The sequence below is a fragment of the Cricetulus griseus genome, chromosome 7 (assembly GCF_003668045.3).
Source record: "Cricetulus griseus strain 17A/GY chromosome 7, alternate assembly CriGri-PICRH-1.0, whole genome shotgun sequence".
In the NCBI taxonomy this organism is placed as follows: domain Eukaryota; kingdom Metazoa; phylum Chordata; class Mammalia; order Rodentia; family Cricetidae; genus Cricetulus; species Cricetulus griseus.
The window spans coordinates 125,777,724-125,797,731 of NC_048600.1; the positions used below are offsets into that span (position 1 = coordinate 125,777,724).

General features: G+C 47.7%; 2 long non-coding RNA genes across 7 annotated transcripts in view; one reads left to right on the forward strand and one right to left on the reverse strand.

Moving 5' to 3' along the window:
* LOC100754175 overlaps nucleotides 1-20,008 on the reverse strand; it is a 155,351-nt gene that overhangs the window by 20,261 nt on the left and 115,082 nt on the right. For 2 of the 4 annotated variants that reach the window (XR_004770821.1, XR_003487144.2), the window contains one exon: nucleotides 8,510-8,555. This is a non-coding gene — a long non-coding RNA (uncharacterized LOC100754175). Of the gene's footprint in view, nucleotides 1-4,413; nucleotides 4,602-8,509; nucleotides 8,556-9,449; nucleotides 9,559-20,008 lie in introns of those variants that run through there. The other 2 variants (XR_004770823.1, XR_004770822.1) reach the window with 2 other exon arrangements.
* LOC107978829 lies at nucleotides 619-19,361 on the forward strand. Of its 3 annotated transcripts, XR_004770825.1 has the most exons (5): nucleotides 619-1,369; nucleotides 6,891-7,136; nucleotides 14,494-14,625; nucleotides 14,791-14,894; nucleotides 18,814-19,361. It is a non-coding gene; the product is annotated as an uncharacterized LOC107978829 (long non-coding RNA). The 3 variants fall into 3 exon arrangements; XR_003487145.2 differs by lacking the exon at nucleotides 6,891-7,136 and having other exon boundaries at nucleotides 625-1,369; XR_004770824.1 differs by lacking the exon at nucleotides 619-1,369 and having other exon boundaries at nucleotides 4,697-7,136.

The window sequence follows — 20,008 nt, forward strand, 5'->3', positions numbered from 1 at the left end:
CTGAAGACTATACCCAAACTACTGAGTACTAGTGTGATGGCTATTCCTTACAAGGGGTACTCCCTCCAATGACAGCTCTCCCCCTTCAACAGCTGTGTGGATCCCTGCAAAGCAAGATAAACCTGGAAAAAGGAAATGCTGAGAATTTGACTTTCCTATCTTTGATGGTGATTTACAGAGCACCTCCTAGGTATGTTGGGCTCACGGGATAAAATCTGAGGCTCCTAGGTGTCTCTGTCTTCTTTAGTGGTGAGAAAGTGACTATTGGGACAATTCCCAAGGCAAGAGCAACTTGAAACAGCACCTCAGGGATGATGCAGATCAGGAAAGGGACATGAAGTCACTAATATTCATGTGACATTGACAGAGTCTCTTAGGAACCACTCACAGATGGAAGAGCTGGGATTTACGTGACCCACTGCCCAGCCCCTGAAGAAGGGAAGGAGAGGCCCACAGTGGCAGGCTGGCTGCTCCAGTGGCAGGCTGGCTGCTCCTGTGGAGGCTCAGACAAATCACAGCCACCTGACTTGTCAGCTGTGGGAGGTAAAGAAGCCTTTAAGCCCCAGGTGGGTGCTGGTAAAGCCACCCTCCCAGGGAGCCCAGACCTCAGGCCTTGCTAAATTGACTGCTAATCACCATAAGTATCCTAGCACTGCATCCTCCATCTGGGTGGCCCTTAGCCACTCCCAGGCCTTGTCACAGGCTGGGTGATCTCAGCAGGCCTCACACGCACACACTTTGCCAATACCCAGGACAGGTCTTATCATTCCCACTTTACAGATGTGGAAGCCCTGGCAGTGAGCACAGTAGTTCATGGGTTGCTCATTGCTCGTGGCCACCCAGAAGCACAGATCCAGTTCCCAGCCCAGTGCTCCTCCAGCAGCCCAGGTGGGCAAATGGCGTCTATGAGCTCTTGAGGGCTTTGCAGCGGTAGCCACAAATACCAGACTACGTCTTTTCCCTGTCGACCCAGGGCTTCCTTTGGGGACCTTTGAGAGCCTGAGTAGCTAAAAGTGCCCTGCCAGGCTTCCTCCTCCTGTCTGGCAATATGGACTTGGAAAGCAAGACCCTGGCAGCAAGAGGCACGGCTAGTGCCCAGGCTGGGCTGCCCCCAAGAGTGGCCGGGCACGTCATTTGGGATCTGAGAGGAGAAGCCATTCCATCCTGTACTTTTCCAGGCGCGGAGACAGAAAGGATTGGGCAGAACTGATCTGAACTCCTAGCTCAACTTTCCACCAATGTTCTGCCCAGGGCAAAGCCTACTCTCTATCCACCCTTGGTTAACTCAAGCAGCTGAAGAAATGGACTAGAGACTCTAGACAAGACCATCACCACTCTCTTCTGGGGCCACATCATGCTTGACCCTTAGGTAGGTATGGCTGGGTTAGATAATTATGGGTGAGGCCTTTAGTTTGATACAGCCCATGTCACCCAAAACCCTTCCTGGAAGCAGAATTCTGGAGTTTGACGACTAGACAGTCCTGGAAGCAGAATTGCACTGTTTGGTGCCTGCATGGCAGAAGGAGACTGAGCCAGCCCCTGCACAGCTAACACTGGGAAAGCTAGATCTGAGCTGATCCCGGTACCTGATCTCACAGTGGGTCTGAAACAAGGGTCTGTGGCTCCCATGCCCAGCTCTGTGGCATATGTACCTTGAGAGATGCTACACATCTGAGGTCTTGGCTACATTTGGGGTCAAGGTGGAGAGGAGCCCCAAGAACATGAGGGCAACTGTCTGCACTCTGTAGAAAGGCAGGCTGCCTTCAGCCTCTGCACTCTGTTCCCATGACACTCTTACTGGCAGCGTTAATAACTAACCACGTCCCAGACAGGTGCTGGCGGCCTGGCTTTAGGAGTTCTTGTTCAGGGTTGGAAGTGAGTCATTTCCCTTTTTTATAGTCTGCTAGCTGACTGAGTCACCCCGAGCCGACCCTTTCACACGAGCTCTCACTCTGGCCAACTCACATGCATGGCTGTACCTAAGACCCATCTCCGTTTAGATCAGCTGGGTCCCACGGGGCTGACCCTTGGGGTCCCCACTAGTGGCCAGCTCTCTGCACGCCCCCCCCCCCCACCACCTTGCTCTCTCATCTGGGACACTGACTCACTGTCCCAAGGAGTCTCAGGGTTTTCTCAGAAACACAGGGCCTGCCTGTGGGTGGGTGCCATGCCTGAGGCCTGAGAAGGCTGCTCTCATATTTGACGCTCTCAAGCCCCCTCCCACCCTCTGCTTGAAATAAGAATGGAAATGGGGGGTTGAGGTACAGCTCAGTCAAGAAAGCGCTTGCTTTTCAAATGGGAGGGTCTGAGTTCAGATCCCCATAGTCCATGTAAAAAGCCAGGCATGGCATTGGTTCCTGCAATCCCAGAGATGGCAGGATGAGAAATGGGGGCAGGTGGATCCCTGGAGCTCACGGGTCAGCTGGCCTGAACTATAACTGAAGTTCCACACCAAGGAAAGACGGGCTTTTAAACAAAACAAGTGGAGGATAAATAAAATGGAAAAGGGCAGTGGCAAGGTGGCTCAGTGGGTCACCAAGGTGAAGGGAGCTCAGCCCGCAGGGCCCTGTGATTAAAGCAGGGAACCAAGCTCAAGTTCCTCTCACCTCCATGCATCCCCCAAAGATACAAAATATACAAACACCAGTATCAAAAGGTAGAAGGCACCTGAGGCCTGACACCTGAGGTCAATGCACAACACCTCTATATCCATATTTGAATATGTAGACCCACACACAGATAACACACACAGGAAACAACGAACACATATACTCCATACACATATAACACACACAGGAGACAATGAACACACATACCCCATACACATATAACACACACAGGAGACAATGAACACATATACCCCATACACATATAACACACACAGGAGACAATGAACATGTATACCCCATACACATATAACACACACAGGAGACAATGAACACATATACCCCATATACATATAACACACACAGGAGACAATGAACACATATACCCCATACACATATAACACACACAGGAGACAATGAACACACATACCCCATACACATATAACACACACAGGAGACAATGAACATGTATACCCCATACACATATAACACACACAGGAGACAATGAACACATATACCCCATACACATATAACACACACAGGAGACAATGAACATGTATACCCCATACACATATAACACACACAGGAGACAATGAACACATATACCCCATACACATATAACACACACAGGAGACAATGAACATGTATACCCCATACACATATAACACACACAGGAGACAATGAACACATATACCCCATATACATATAACACACACAGGAGACAATGAACACATATACCCCATATACATATAACACACACAGGAGACAATGAACACATATACCCCATACACATATAACACACACAGGAGACAATGAACACACATACCCCATATACATATAACACACACAGGAGACAATGAACATGTGTACCCCAAACACACACACACACACACACACACACACACACACACACACACACACACACACCACGCAACACACAACACACAGGAGGCAATGAACATGTGTACCCCAAACACATATAACACACACAGGAGGCAATGAACATGTGTACCCCACATACAATGCATACAGGAGACAATGAACATGGGACCCCTGCACACATAGAACACACACAGGAGGAAAGGAATCTAAAGGCCCACAACTTATGAGCCAAAAGATACAAGCCAATCATGAGGCAAATAGGTCGGTTCCATCGCTCCTGAAATAGGCAGACTGACAGTAAGTAAACCGAGTCCCATACCCAAGCAGCTTCCCTGCTGTATCTCAGGTGACACTGAGGCCACAGTGCCAGGTAGTCAGCTTCAGGAGGTGACTCCAGACAGTCGTTTCCACGTGTTCCTATGGATAGTTTTGTTTTTTTTGATTTTTTTTCCATGCAACATATCTTAATCATGATTTTGCCCTTCCTGCAACTCCTACCGGACCCTCCCTGCTCCACCCACCCACCCACCCTCACATCCTTTCTCCCTTTTGCTCCCAAACCAGACGCTAAGAGGGAGAAAACGAAAACAAAAGACGACGGCCATTTCTACCGCCACCACACACCCTCCAACATGTTAAGTAAGGGACCTGCTTTCTCTCTTCTCCTATAGCCGCCCCCACCTTGTGCTGTCTAGTTTGTGGGACAGACGGGTCCAGGCAGCTGTGGGCTGACAGTGAGAACACATGGAATGATTCCTTTGCCCAGAGCTGAGACTCAAGCCCGAGAGAGGTGATGACCGGTCTGTGCACCACACCATCGTGTCGCCCTCCCATGGCAGCCTTGTGTGGGCTTTTGCGTAAAACCCACTGTATTCCAGGGCTCTGAGTTACTTCCCCATCTCCCAGGTGTCCCCGGGAAGCTCACCCCAGTGGCTGCAGCTGGCTGTCCCACAGAGCACCCTGAACTTCCCACATAGCCTCTGGAACACATCTGCCACTGCTGCGGCTTCTGCTTGGCCACCCCAGGGTGACAGGGCCTTCTGCTGGCCCACACATTTTGCACATAGCTTCTGAGACAGCAGCCAGCCTAATTGTGGCCATCACACCAAGGAGGGTCCACATGCCAGGAGGTGAGAGAATAGAAGACTCCACCCCTGGAGTTGGCTGAGGTAGCCAGTGAGTCACTAGCCCTGACCTGTGACCATGATGTCCCAGGGGACAGTGGGAGACCTAGAGAAGAAGTTCGGTGCAGGGACACCAACCACAGTGACTCACAGTTGGATCCCATAGGGAAGTTCCAGCTACAAACCCCTGGGATGACACTAGTCCCAGGCTGAGCTCACCCCTGCAACTAATGATGCCGGCTTGGGCTCCCAGCTTTCCCCTCTCAACTCCCTGCCTAGTGGAAGTTGTCATCTGAGTGGCAGCGCCCCCCCCACCCCCCCCAAAGCACACATGATGGATGGAGTTGAGGAAAGGGCATGTCCTCCCAGGGTGTCAGATTTTTCATCAGTTACAACAGTCCTTCCTCCCTCTGACACCACACAGGAGGAGCCTTGGGGGCTAGAAGGCAATGATGTCACAGCTCTTTGAAAGGAAGTAGGCAGAGCCAGCCCTCTAATCCTGTAAGATTACTGAGGCAGCAGGGCAAGGCACTGGGTGGGAAGCTGTCCCCAGGAGTTGCCCAGAAACACACCTGGCCTTGGCCTTGGTAGGAACACAGGGGCCAAGATTCTTCCCTCCTTCTCCAAACACTATCAACAGAGCACCCATTTCCAAGGCTTTACCCAGATACGCACCTAGTTCTCCCTAGATAGACACCAGACTTCAATGTCTTACAGGCTCAATTTCCATCACACAGTTGCTAACAACAGCCAAGGCTGGAGGCACAGGGATACATTCTCGGGAAGACCCTCTGTATCCAGGGTTAACTTGAGCGAGGCACTCTGAGCCCGTCTCTCCTTGATGGCTGTTGTAGCATGATGGCTGACCCCATAATTTCTACAGCTGTCAATTAGCGCAGCTCGTTCTCAGAGGGAAAAGTCAGGTGAGAGAAAGACTGGGGAGCTGCAAGACCAGGGCAGCCCTCAGAGATGGGAGGAGCCCACACAGGAGCACCCTCAGCACTGTTAGCTGCTCCAAGGCCTGATGGTGAAACTTCTAGGTGTCCCTTGAATGCCCCTAGCACCTACCCATGCCCGAAGATATGCAGAACAAGAAAACATAGGCATTTGGCCACTCTCCTCTTACCCATGTTCCCATTTCCTTTGCCAGTAGGCCTGCAGGGTGTGTGTATTGGGGATGACATTAAGCCCAGAGCCCAATGCCAGAGGCGAATCTAAATTCAGCAGTTATGGAAGCTCCTGAGATGTGACCAGGGCTTTCTGGACCATTGCCATCATCACTACCATTCTGTATATGACAGGGTAGGAGGGAGATGGGCACATTATGTCTCTCTGCCTCTGTCTCTGTCTCTCTCTCTCTCTCTCACCCTCCCTCCCTCCCCCCTCTCTCAAACACACACACAGTTTAGACCCTCTCCTCCCAGCCACCTGCTCTTCTGGGCTTCGATACCAGCCCCTGAGAAAGGACCTTAGGAGGGAGAGTCAGACCCTAGCACACCGCACCAGCGCTGCTGCGCTCTCTCAACAGCAGGGTCTAGGGCCTCCAGGCTCTCCCTGGCCTGGTTCTCTTGCGCATCAGCCCTCACTGAGATGCTCACACATCTATCTGCTCTGCTTCGCAAGTCCACCCTGAGCTTCCATGCTCCTGCTTTGATCCGCTAATGCGACCATTCCCTCTGTCCCAAAGAGTCTTCACAAAAGCATGCAGGGTGTCCTCCGTCCCTCCTTCAGGTCTCCATCTCCCTCTAATGAAAGCTATAACCTGTGCTCACCCCTCCCTCCAGCTGCGCTGGGCTGGGTTTCCCGGCTCCATATTCGTCTGCAATACCATCAGCTGTTTGTATCCTCTTTAGTTGTTTGAAAACTTTGTTTTTACTACATATCACCTACACTCACCCTATTAATCTCAGGGATGGCAGACATCAATGTATAGCTGCAGAATGAATGAACAAAGAAAGGAACCACTGCCATTTAGGTATGGGGGGAAAAGCTACATCCTATGGGATATTCTGGCCTTTGGGTTGAGGAGGAAGCCTAAGGGCTGATAAAGGGTAAGACTTGTTTTCAGATGGGTGGCGGTACCCATGGTTTGCCTGGAAATCCCCTCAAGACACTTATTAACTATTCCTGACCCCAATATGCACATAGTCCTCTAGTGACCAAGCCCAGACAGCAGCTAAAACAATCTTTCAACAACAGTCATTGAGTACGAGGTCACGCTCCCATGAGGGAGCTCACTGTCACTCGGGTACCTTCTCTGCGCTCCTTGGATTTTCAGATGAAAACTGACGATAGGAGGAGTTGGAATGCATAGATTCAGGGACAAGATGCCCTTCCACACCTACTGCCTAGAGCCCTGAGGGGATTCAGAAGCGGCCTTGCAGATGACATCCTGAAGGGCCAGGTGAAGGAGAAGCCAGCCTTATGGGACATGTGTGCTTACGGGCACACATGAATGTGATGGTCACGGTGCAGAAGGGAAGGATGTGGAGACACAGAGAGCAGGAAGAATCTTGTCTTGTGGGTAAGATGGGAAGCAGGGGACTCTTAACTGATGGGACATGAGATGATGACAAGGAGACAAGGATACCGGGACAACAAATGGATAGTCACGATGGGTTTCTTAAAGGCATCAAGTGACCCATGGAATATTAGGTTTAAGAAAGAGGCTTGGGAAGACGCAAACACTATGCAAAAAGACTGGAGTCCCTAGATTAGAGCATATCATGGGTACCCCAGCTGGTTCCCCAAAAGCTAACACCAGAGGGGTGACTGGGAGTAGGGAGGAGAAGGCTGGGAGATGAACTCTCTGCCAGGACTGTCAAGACTGTGCACACTAGTAGACCTTGGTTTGGTTTTCATTCGATTCCTGGTCTCCCAAAGAACAAGACCTTTAGCATCACCATCTTACAGAGGAATTCATCTTCAATCAGATCCATAACCGCCAAGATTAAAACAAGAAAAAGCACTGCCACTTGTCAAATGATGCATCTGTCCCAGGAACTAGGAAAAGTACCACGCTGTCCTCCTCTTGTGACCTGTCGGGTTCCAGCTCCATTCCCACGCTCTGTAGGAGACACTGGGATGATCTGGTGGCTCTAGGCAAACCTGTCCATAGTCTGAGCTTCCCACTCAGGACCTACCACTAAGATTTATGGCCAGAAGTGCTGTAACCACATTGGATGGAGGAATCTAGACAGTTATGGGCCCTTGGATAAAGGGAGAGGCATCTGTTCTACAGCCAGCATTATTAGGACCAGACCCGGTTGGCAGTTTTCCAGAAAGCTCTGAGATCCTGTTTAATACGGGTAGTCTCTGCACTCCTGAAGGGCAGCAGGTGTGGTCCACCTGCCACCTATCCCCTGTGTGTACAGGTTGGGGGTCACCTGCCTGGTGATTCTCCCTGTGCACAACAAGACTGTCCCTGTAGTGAATTCTGACAGGCAGCAAGAACTTGTTGGGGGAGGGGTCCCTCCATCATGCAAAAAGGCAATACAGAACAGCAAAGATATGGACTTGGCTTTGAGTTTTGGCTGTTTCCCAAATGACCCACGCCATCTTAAGCATGTGACTATACCTCAATGTCTTTGTCTTGTCTTTGGTCATACTGTAACATATCTGCTAGAGCCACGGGGGTGTGCACAATTATATTAACCTGAGTGACAATCAGGAGAGCACGGAGCACAGCCTTGCTTGCATTAACTGCTTGCTGTATTTACACTCCCATAGCAAACAGCAAGGCACCTGCCTGTGCTCTAGATAGGCACGCAGAGTGTTAGGGATGTGTCTATACCAGAGGGCGTACAAAAAACAGGAGTCCACCTCAGAAAACAGCAACAACAAGAAAAATAAAACAGAAGAAACACAGGTACACTGAGACATCTACTCACAACTCACCATTCTCTTGTCCATGTTCCATGTCAGCAGAAACCTCTGGTTTTACCTAGAACAATAAGGGGAAGGTTAAATCTGGAAGTAGAGCAATACTGAACACACCATCATCAGACTTGCCATTGGTGGGGGTTGACCCTAAACGCCAGGTCTTTTAGGGACACAGAGGCTTAAGGGTTGCCATTTCCATTCATTCATGAAACAGGCTTTCTCTCTGTAGCCCAGACTGGCCTTGAACTCACACACCTTTTGCCTCAGCTTCCAAAGTGCTGATGTATAAGCATGAGCCACTTCTTCTGACTGACAGCTAGCTGCAATCATTGTTTAATATGCAGTGAAACTACACTGCAGAAGAAATCCACTCACTTGGGGTCATGACAAATCCAAACCTACTTTCAAAGAAATATGGCTTTTAAAAGATAAAACCCAAACCTGGAATTAACTAAATACAAACAGTATGACAATGGATGCTGATCTTATTTTTCAAGTTATTAACAACAGACATTGATAGCAAAATAATGGATGGTTGTATATTGAGCTATTCTGTTTTGAGTGGGAACTTTCATGTGTGTGCTCATGTGTGTGCTCATGTGTATCCACTCATGTGTGCATACTTATGCTATGTGCAGGTGCACATGTGTGTGTTTCTATGTGTGCGCGTGCTCCTGCTGTATGCAGTAACCCCTCCACTACTCACAACTCTCACCTTCATTTTTTTCCTTATGCAGATATGGGGAATTGAACTCAGGTTCCCATGCTTTCAAGGCAAACATTTTACCAAAGGAGCCAGCTTCCTAGTCCTCCATTGGTCCTTTTACACAGACTCCTATTCTGTTATTTCTGTATGTTAACTTACTGTCTGAACTCATTCAACAGGGCAGTACACTTGTATCATCAGGTTCCACCCCTGGCCTCCACCACATTCCAATAAACACCAGTTACATACCTCTAACTACTATGCAGTATGCATTCCCTTGTGGGTTTCTGGGGTGTGAGTTAGTGCAGGTAATTCCTGAACAAATGTGCAGGTATCAGTGGAGTTGCTGTTGTTGTTGCTGTTAAAACAGATATTTAATCTTTAAATCCGGCCTCTGTTCAATCTAATTCAGACGCCAGGAAGAGTAGTATTTCAAACGGTGTTTAAAGATAATAGCCCCATTCTAAGCCTCCCCATCATTAGGCTCAAAAAAATGACTCTAGCCCCTTAGGTTGGCAAATGAAAACAGAGAGAAGACAGACAAGAGAGGAAGAGAATACAATCAGACTTGAAACGGGAAACTGGTAACCTTCACACACAAGAGAAAGGATTGTTTGGGTGGCTGAGCACACAATCACACACCATCACTCTGGGGTCCCTGAGTTCCTGAAGTCAGTGCAGCGCTGGTCCTCTGCAGCCAGACCCCACCAGCGGTTAGGTCAGATGGGAGAAGGGACCTCTTGCACCACAGTGCCTCTCCAGTGACATGTTTACAGGGCCCGCACCCCACTATCATGTCCATGAACTTACCCAAGGACCAGCCTCAGGCCTCCAATGCAATATGGTCTCTGCATATTTAAGTTCCAGGGGCTGCCCATGTGTATGTATGTGTGTAGAGGCAGAGATCAAACTCGGGTGTCATTCACCAGGTGACAGGGGCTCTCACTGGGATTTGGGACTTGGGACCCCGTAACTGGAGCTGCTGAACAGTGAGCCTTATGGAATCTCCTTCCCAGCACTGGGTTTACAAATATTTTGTACATGGGTGGTAGTGCTGGGGATTGAACTCAGATCCCCAGGCTTGCACCTGAGCTATCATCCTAGCCTCCTGCAGTAGGTTTCTGATTGTGGGGCAAAACAAACTGACTTGCGTTCAGAAGAACTGTGTTATATCTCCAACCTCACTGGCCGACTGACAGAAATAGAAAACTCATTCCCAGACAGCAAACAGATTCTCACTCCTGCTTTCTGCTAAGTGGCCCCACACCCACCTATTCTCAATTTATTACTGGGTGGATCACACCCCCTAAACTCATTCAAGCTAGACCCCAGATGAATGGAGACGGTTTTAGCTTTTTCCCTCCTTCTGGTAGAAAGCTGAATTAATTTTAACACGAGGCAATAGTTAGTCCTCACATTGCCCCATGAAGTCTCACTTCAGCCAATTTAATGGGGGGGTGGGGAGAATACAGAGAGCTGGGGTCTTCTTGAAGTGACAAGACTTGGGGAGTGTCATGAAGAGGGGAGTGAAGGATTCTGGGACCAGCCCCTTCTCCTTCCCCTAGGTTTCTATATCCATTCCCATGCCAGTGGTCCTAACTGGTCTCCAATGGGGCCCGGGCACCAGGAGGAAGCCTCCTAAGATGCCCTTAGTCTCTGAGGATCTGCTGGAGATGTGGCTAACAGTGAATTCATGGTGTCTAGGTGGTAACCTGAGAAATCTACATTTAAAATTCTCTCTCTCTCTCTTTCTCTCTCTCTCTCTCTCTCTCTCTCTATATATATATATATATATGTGTGTGTGTGTGTGTGTGTGTGTGTGTGTGTGTGTGTGTGTGTGTGTGTGTGTGCCTGTGTGTGTGTGTGTGTGTGTGTGTGTGTGTGTGTGTGTGTGTGTGATGTGTGTGTCTGTGTCTGTGTCTGTGAGTACAGGTGCGCATGCGTCATGATGTGGAAGCCAAGGCATGCTTACAGAGGCTGAAGTACAACTTCAAGCATGGGTGCTCACCTTGCACCTTGTCTGAGACAGGGTCTCTCACTGCTCACCTGCTATGGACACCAGGCTGGCTGACCCATGAGCTCTTAAGAATTCTCCACTCACTAGATGCTGGGATTTCAGAGGTTTGCACTGGCTTCTATAAAAGTTCTGGGAATTGAAATTCAAGTCCTCGTGTTTGTCTGACAAGTACTTAACCCACTGGACAAGATCCATAGCCTAGAATCTGCATTTTTCATGTGTTCCCAGGGAAACCCAAGGCTGGGAGTCCTCTATACATAATGAGTAAGTAGCTTGAAGCTTGGTGACACCCCTCTTACATTCTCCCACACCCCCATGAACTCAGGCAAGCCACCCACAGTCTCTCTCCAGCCACAGATCCCCTTCTGGCTACTGTGGAGTACTAGGTATGCAGGAAGTTTGGGCTTACAGCCCAAGAGGCTGGTTTCTAGGCAGGTGCGTATCTCAAGAGATCTCTGCATTCCACTGAACATTTGTTTCACTCTGTTCTCTCAAGTGGCATGGCCACCTGAACCTCCCCGAAAGAGCTTGACTCCCTAGGGATATTAAGTCTGCCCCTGGCACACTAGCTGGAATGTGTCCTGGGAGCTTTGCTGGGCTTTGCACAGATCTAGCCTGGCAGCATGGCCCTTTTCTCCCTTTACTGTGGAGGACAACGGACAGGCTGACTGAAACACCTTCAGAAGGAGCCAACTGGCAGCACACACCTGACCAGATCTGCCCTTGCAGCATGATCCCTTCATATGCCTGAACCACGTATCACATGAATGTGATTTTTTTATTACAATAAATAAGAAATATCCCATTGGAGTGACTTCTACAAAATAGACCAAGAAGCTCTCTGGAGGCCACAGCACAGGGTCCCATTTCCAGAACCTCCCCCAAGGTCAACACATCCACCATGTTGCAGTTAGTTTTACGGGCCCACAGAGATGTTCTCATGTCTTTCAAAAGCAGAGCAAGTGACAGTCATAGTAATGATAGTCACAGTAATGTCGAGGTTAGGAAATTATCTAACGGATCCGGCCTGGGCACTAATCATCATCCTTATACCATCACAGCCATAAAGGTTTCCTTTTAATGTTTTTATGGTGCAAGGGAACCATGAAATCATAAGCATAAGAACCACAATTTGATCCTGAAATGATCCGCTTTGTGGCAGTCTCCAAACCCCAAACTTTGGAGAGACCCACTGTTGAATGTCCCATTGTTGCTTCACACAGGGACCTTCTGGAAGATGCCAACTCCAGCCAGGCACCTGGCCCGTACCACAGCCTTGCATGGGGTTCACCTTCCCCCCTATCGTTCCACTTAAAACTCCCCTGTTTTATCATGAGAAAGTATCCCCTCAGAAGATGGGCTTCGAACACTGCTGGGTCTGTCTGACCACACGACACAGACCACGGTAGCTCCTACCCCCACCTGTACGTGCGATGCTCAAGTCTGGCAGGAAGGACTTCCGAAGTCCAAACACAGGCAGACACTCAGCCCCTGGAGCACAAACACCCAGCATACATCACACGAGGGCCTATAAAAGATAATTATACAATCTGATGTGGCAAATTAGTGTTCAGAACTCTCTAATTCTCACAATGAATTCGAGGGTTGGATCAGCAGGAAGAATTAACCTGGATCTTTATTGGGATTCGCCCCTGGGTCAGGATTAGGGTTCATTTATCTCTTTTATTTTCCTACTGAGGGAGGGTAGAAAGGACTCCTCTCTTGCCCGCCCTCCCTACTGGCCAGGCCTGGCTTTCAGACAAGCCAGCTGCCTAGAGATCTTTCCCACGACCTGCCCAGTCCAGCGCACTCAAACAGAGCAGCAATCAGGAGGGAAGCAGTGATACAAGAGATGGATAGAAAGACACAGGCTTTCTCACAGGGAAGAAAAGCTGGGGCATCCCAAATAAAGGGCTCATATATATCAATACAGCCCAAGGTCAGCAAATGAACTGACCTTCCCAGAGGGCCATCTCCCTCCTATTTATTTTAATCAACTCTGGAAAGTCTACTTGGAGAACACACATATACATTTCTCTACACATGATAGGGCATTAGTAGGAGCTGGTACCTGAGTCCTTGCCTCATCAGATAGCTAGATCACTGGTACCCAGATGCACAGGCATGTTGAGCCCAAGGGATGATTATCCTTCACCTTACAAAAACAAGCATTAGTGTGCTATGTGTGTGTGTGTTTCTGGGGGTCCGTCTTAGGGAAGATAATTTCCTAGTCAAACTCTTTAGTCAACCCAGGTCTGAGAACACGTCAAGAGCTTCAAAGACAAGGCGCTGGTCAATGAGAAAGAATTCACACCCACACTCTATTAGACTGTCTGTGGGAGACTGTTAGAAAACTAAAGTTGTAGTGTATGCACGGGCTGAGGCGATTTTCTCTCCCTTTAATGCCCACAAGTCTACCCATTAAACTAGTTCCATGTGCCTTTAGCCAACCACTTGGCTGAAAGAACAGGATGCCTCTTGTGGTGGTTTGAAAGAAAATGGCCCCCAAAGAGAGTGACACTTTGGGGGCTTTGTTGGAGTAGGTGTGGCCTTGTTGGAGAAACTGCGTCTCTGTGAGGGTGGGCTTTGAGGTCTCCATTTGCTCAAGCTACGCTCAATGTGGTAGACAGTTTCTTTCCTGTTGCCTGTGGAATAAGATGTAGAACTCTCAGCTCCTTCTCCAGCACCATGCGTGCCTGCATGCCATCATATCCCACCATGATCATAATGAAATAAACCTCTGAAAATGTAAGCCACACCAATGAAATGTTTTTCCTTTACAAGAGTTGCCTTGGTCATGGCGTCTCTTTACAGCATCAGAAACCCTAAGACAACTTTCCAGGTCTGCGTGGGGAGATGGCAATTTTCTCTTCACAATGGCATGGTAGCAAAGCATTCCACTTTGGGTTTACTGTATATGGCCAATATCACATACCTAAAATATGCATTGATTGGTACTGTGGTGTACTTGTGAGCGTGTGTGTCTGAGTTACAGCAGTGCAAAATGTTCTTTCGTGTGCTTGGGCCATTGAGGAGCAGGGAAAAGGAAGACAAGAATATACAAAGGTAGTGTCAGCCAGATTACAATCATTCTAGTTTCTAGCAAAATCTTAAGACAACTCTAGTTCCACAACAACAGAGGCAAGCATGTACTCTTTTGAAAAGAGATAACAACAACTGCTTAGAACCAACAAGATTGAGGGATCTTAGGAAGAGGGAGGGAGGGGGGCCACTCAGAGACACAGTTCCATTCTAAAGTGTTGTCTGTCATTTCAGGGTGTGAGTGGAGGGCAGCCGGGTGCACAAGGACCAGAGAAAGGCAGTGAGGACACGGGAGAAGCTGCACCTGTTATCAGCTCATCACTCTTGTCACACAGGGCATGAGTCCCGGAGGCCGAGAGCTCAGGGGTAAAACGCTACTTGACCACTAGATAACCGAGTCCCTGTAGACATCTTCTAGGCATCATTTTCTTAATGAAAGCACAGGGGCATAGATGTTAGCCATGCCTGCCCCCGTAAGCTCTCCACAACCATAACTCTTCATTCTATTGTTTTTCTTTTTCTTCCTGGCAGAACTAGGGATTGAACCTAGGGCCTCATGCATACCAGGCAAGAGCTCTACTACTAAGCTACAGCCCCAGGACCCATAATTGTTACCTTCTATTTGGAGATGTGAGGTAGGATAATGCTTGTTTCTCTATTGTAGTAATTAATAGGATCGTGCTTTTTATTGTAGTAATTAAATATATTCAATGTCTTTGCATATCTACTAGCCCATAGTAAGTAATCAGTGAGCGCTATCTGCTTCTATTGCTACAAATACTTCAGAAATACACAAATTATTAAAATGTTGAAAGAGAAAGCAATAGGTCCCCATGTTTGTCTCTGGGTATTAAACTGACAGGTGACTTTTCTCATTTCTTTGTGTCTAAAGTGAATGAACACTGCTTTGTGAAGAAAACTAAATCCTATAATGGCTTTAAAGAATAATAAAAATCATGTGCTGTTCTAAACTGGAAATAAAACAGTGAATGCACCTTTTTAAAAAATATAAAATAGATGTTGCAAGATTGATGAAAATCAGAAACAGATTGGAGTTCAGGTTTGGGTCTGAGATGAGTTATGGCAAGAGCTCCCTACTGTTGGGCCTGTGGCATGGCCCAGAGAGAGAAAAGGAGTCACCTGACCTGGTGGCAGATGCCACCTGACATCTCAGAGGCAGTTATGACTGTAGAGGCAGCCGTCTCTAGTGAATCAGTCTGTGTTGGCTTGAATGACTGAGAATTCTAGCCTAGCGGACACCCCACAGGAAGAACCAACCTGCTCTGTGGCATTTTCCAAATTCCTGTGCCATGACAAAAGGTCCTGGTGATACCTGTGTTTCGGTTCAGAACCTACAACAAACATACTTCCCTGTGTCTATCACATAGCCCTGACTGGCAGCAAAGAACACACTCCCAGGACAGCTGCCTAGACCCTGCCAAGGAAGAATGAGAGGCCTGCTACCTACACAAACACACAAACGATAGGTCTGAGGTGTAGAGCCAAGGTCTTGACTCCTCCTGCCAACTCTACAGGTCACTGAGGGCCATACAGGGGGTGATGAAGAGAGTTCTCTTGGGATCCCTATTACGATAAATCTTTCCACCAAAGCTGCCGAGCCCCACCGCCACATGGGCAGTCTCCGTCAGCCCCCTGAGTTCTGCCCGCCATGTGGATGGACAAAATAATACAGAGACATATTAGATACAAAGCTGCTTGGCCAATGACCAGGATTCTCATTTGTTAGCTCAGTCTTAATTATCATAAATCTATACATTTTATAAGACTTATCTCATAGAGGATGCCTTTCGATGGCGCCCTCTCTTGGGGATGGCTCACATCCTGCCTCAGGAGGAGGCGAAGGGAAAAAGGGACATTTCTTGTTTCTCTTTTCTTAAATATGAGTCTCCTTGCTATGTCACTTCCTGCCTGGAACACCACTTCTCTACTACATTTCCCAGAATCCTCTTTGACTCTTAGTCCTGCCTAACTTGCTGCCTCATTGGCCAAACAGTATTTTATTTATCATCCAGTAAGACAAACACACAGAAGCACTTCCCCCATCAGATCCCAATTCTGAAGCTCTGCCCCCTCCACCACAAGGTGGGACTTGTCTCTGCTCCCTGTCCTCGGGGAATGCCCTGAACTCCTGCTCCTAGTCTTCTTTCTAAACCTCGTTTTGTCAGTTGTTTGCAGAGGAGGTGATTGTCATAATCTCAAGTTCACCACACCCAAACTCATCACACAATCTACCTCTTGACAAAGGGGAAATCCTCTTCAAGTTAATCTCCTGACCATGTCTGGCGACTTCTGCCCATTCTCATAACGAATCTTCTCTTATGTTCCCAAGGCCATCCCAACAGCACAAGCCCTTGTCAACCTCACTTACTGAGTGTTTACCATGCCTCAGCCCTTTGCAAGTATTATCCTATTCCACTAACAATTCACTCATTTCTTCCTCTCCCTTCCTCCTATTTGCCCCCTTCCATTTCTGACAGGCTTTCATGTAGCCCAGACAAGCCTCAAACTCACTAACTACATAGTCAAGAATGACTCTGACCTCTCAGTCCTTGTAGCTTTACATCCACAGTGCTGGGTTCACAGGCGTGTGCCACCAACCCCAATGTGTGCAGTATTGGGAATCAAATTCATGTCTTCACACATATACTAGGGGAGTACTCTACTAACTGGGCCACATATCCCACCCTCTCTACTCTTCTTGTGCCATGTCTTGGCTTGCTCATCGCCCTTTCATTTACTAGCTCTAATTTTCTGCCAGAAAACCCCCAAGCCCTTTCATACCCTAGTACCACTGAGTTTGCCATTTCCTTAGTCTGAAATAGTTTAATATCCAAAGTCTCCATTCCCAGACACTCTTCAGGGAGGCCCTCCATGGTATTCCTTTCTACTCAAGCAGCATAGCCTCCCATGTTCTTTGCTATACTTTAGCTAAACTCAAATGGCCATACTTGCTGCTTTCATTTTAATTTGTATTTTTTTGTTTATGCAACTGTGAGATCTTAGACTACAAACAGTTTTGCTGTTTCCTGTTTGTCTGTTTGTTTGTTCATTTATTTTTTACCTACCACTGTATAAAGTACCTGAAACTGGCCCTTTTAGGATGAACATGGGCAGATGAGAGTCCAAGTGTGTTAGCCACAGAAGCACTTTAAGCTTGTCAACGTTACTTGGCTGGTATGGGGGTGAGAGACAATGCTCAAATCCTCATTTCCAATGCTGAGGAGTAGGTGACCCATCGCTACTGCAGTCATCTCTCACTGGGGCTCTCTGACTTTTACCTGGCCTGGCCCAGAACTTTCTGCACAGTCTTCCCAGTCTAAGCTATCAATCAGATCTGCTAAGCCCTGCTCAGCAGTTGTCATGGTCTCCTGCTGCCCTTCAGACATAGACCACATTCTCTAGCATGGACCACAGACCACCTGCACCTGGTGACTCCTCTGCTCTCTCTAGCCTTGTTTAGAACTATGGGCACGCAGGGTCATGTGACTGGACACAGGGGTTGCAAAAGAATGGTTAGCAATCAAAGATCTCTGAACATGAAATGACCATGAATGAATTCAAAGGACCACTTGTGGAGTGGACGTGAGATGTTCCTGATAGCAGTCTCCCTGTTGCATCACACAGCTGTCCAGCGGGTGCCATCACACCACATAACACCGGCAAGCGCTGCCCGAAACACCTTGGCTCAGATTCAAGCCTGCTGGATGTCATACACTGAACTATGCAGTGTTTTTACTCTACCTGCAAAGTTTTCTTCTCTAGTAGAAACATAATGGTCTGGTAGTGGGGAAAAAAAAGTATTTTCCTGTTATCATTCCTCGGCATGTAAGTAGCAAATTAGTACATCTTTGGATTATACGATGCTAAAATGTTTGATTTTAAAAAGCCCTGTTGGAGCTTCATTAAAGAAAGACAAGTGTTTAATGAGTATTGACTTAAAAGGAGGTCAGAACATCCAACGGTTTTTAAATGGCCCTAAACAGACTTCTGATATCTTGCACTATGAATTTACATGACACAGCAATCTCAGGGCTTACAGCTATAAACTCAAAACACCCATCAACTCTAAAAGACATTGAAGATATTCTATACCCTGCAGCATTAAATATTCAGCCAAGGCTTACTTCTTTGAGTAAACATAAACAAGCAATCCATTTTATTAGTATGAAAATTTGTTTTATCCTTTAATAAGTGGTAAAATTGTCTGACATGGTGGCACACACCTGTAATCCCAGCACTCAGGAGACAGGAGGATCTACAGAATGAGTTGCAGGACAGCCAGGGCTGTTACACAGAGAAACCCTGTCTCAAAAACAAAAACAAACAAATAAATAAATGGTAAAATTATATGTATATCAAAGAATTTAAAAAATAAATCTCTGTATGATTTATTGTCAATAAACATTTGGTTTATATACCTAGGTGCCAAGGATTACACACAATTTCTTAGGTACAACGAGGTCACAATGGAAGAACTTTAGAAAGCTATACCCTATAAGCACCTTAATTAATCCTTGCTCCCCAAACTTTTAGGACCCTCTCTGTCACGTCCCTCTGATACTTAACCAGCGAAGCCTAGTCCGTGTCCTACAAACCAAGAAAAGCTGCCTGACTTTGCAGCCATTTCTGGATCTTCAACGTCAATGTGCCCTGCATTTGGTAAGAGCTGAAGACAATGGGGATAGGTTGTCTGTGTCCTCTCTATGGAGACCTAGATGCTTGCAGAGTGGGCAGTTGACCTCACGTGAACTCACAGGCACAAACATCTAGAGCTCAGCCCAGCACTTTACCAACAGCCAGGAGGAACACCAGGAGTGTACCACATTCCACGGCCAGCAGCATGCAGACATCCTCCATAATAGTAGAGCCCTCCCTCCTATCACGCTGAATTTGCTGCTTCTTGTGGCCTATGCATCTCTCAGCTTTTTCCTGCCTGTCTCCATCCACAGTCACAAACTGTGGCCTGACTTTGTTCCTCTGACTAGAACTTCCTTCAACAGCCTTGAACTTGGGTGTAAAGACAGAGCCCAAAATTCTGTGCAAAGGATGAATAAAAATAATAAAAATTGAAAACAGCAAAAGTTTAAAGACCATGGCATTTTCTCTTTTCAAGACACATCTGTGTCCCTAGAGATACCCAGTGAAGATAGAGTCTGTATCCAGCATCTAGACAGAGGCTGGAGTCCTTGGGCAGGCTTGTGATGTCACTGTGGCTGCAGGCTGCTCCCAGTCCCCTAAAGGCCATGAACCACAGAAGGCACCCGAGGTCCAGGTCTACCAGCCTGGTGCCAAGACAGAGCCCCCGTGTCTGGGTTTCACCACGTTTAAATGGAAAATAAAACATCCAACTTGAAAACACTTTCCAGTGACATTTTAAGGAAAAATGAGATCACAGAAAACCAGGGAGGTATATTTAAAGAGTGTGATCCTAAGCAACACACACACACACACACACACACACACACACACACACACACACACACACACACACACAAATCCCTAAGAGGCTTGTTCACTACATAGGGTAAGTGAAAACACGACATGGTCTGAACACATCCTTAGCAGTAGAGACCCTTCTGCTAACTTGAAACTTTTAGGGATGCTACAGGAACCTATGCTATCATAGACAGAACCCACCTCTGATCAGCAAAGCCCCCAACAGCTGCCAAGGCCCCCTAGCAGGCCACTGCCACATCTGCCTGAGCCAAGATACCCAAGCCTAGCTCTC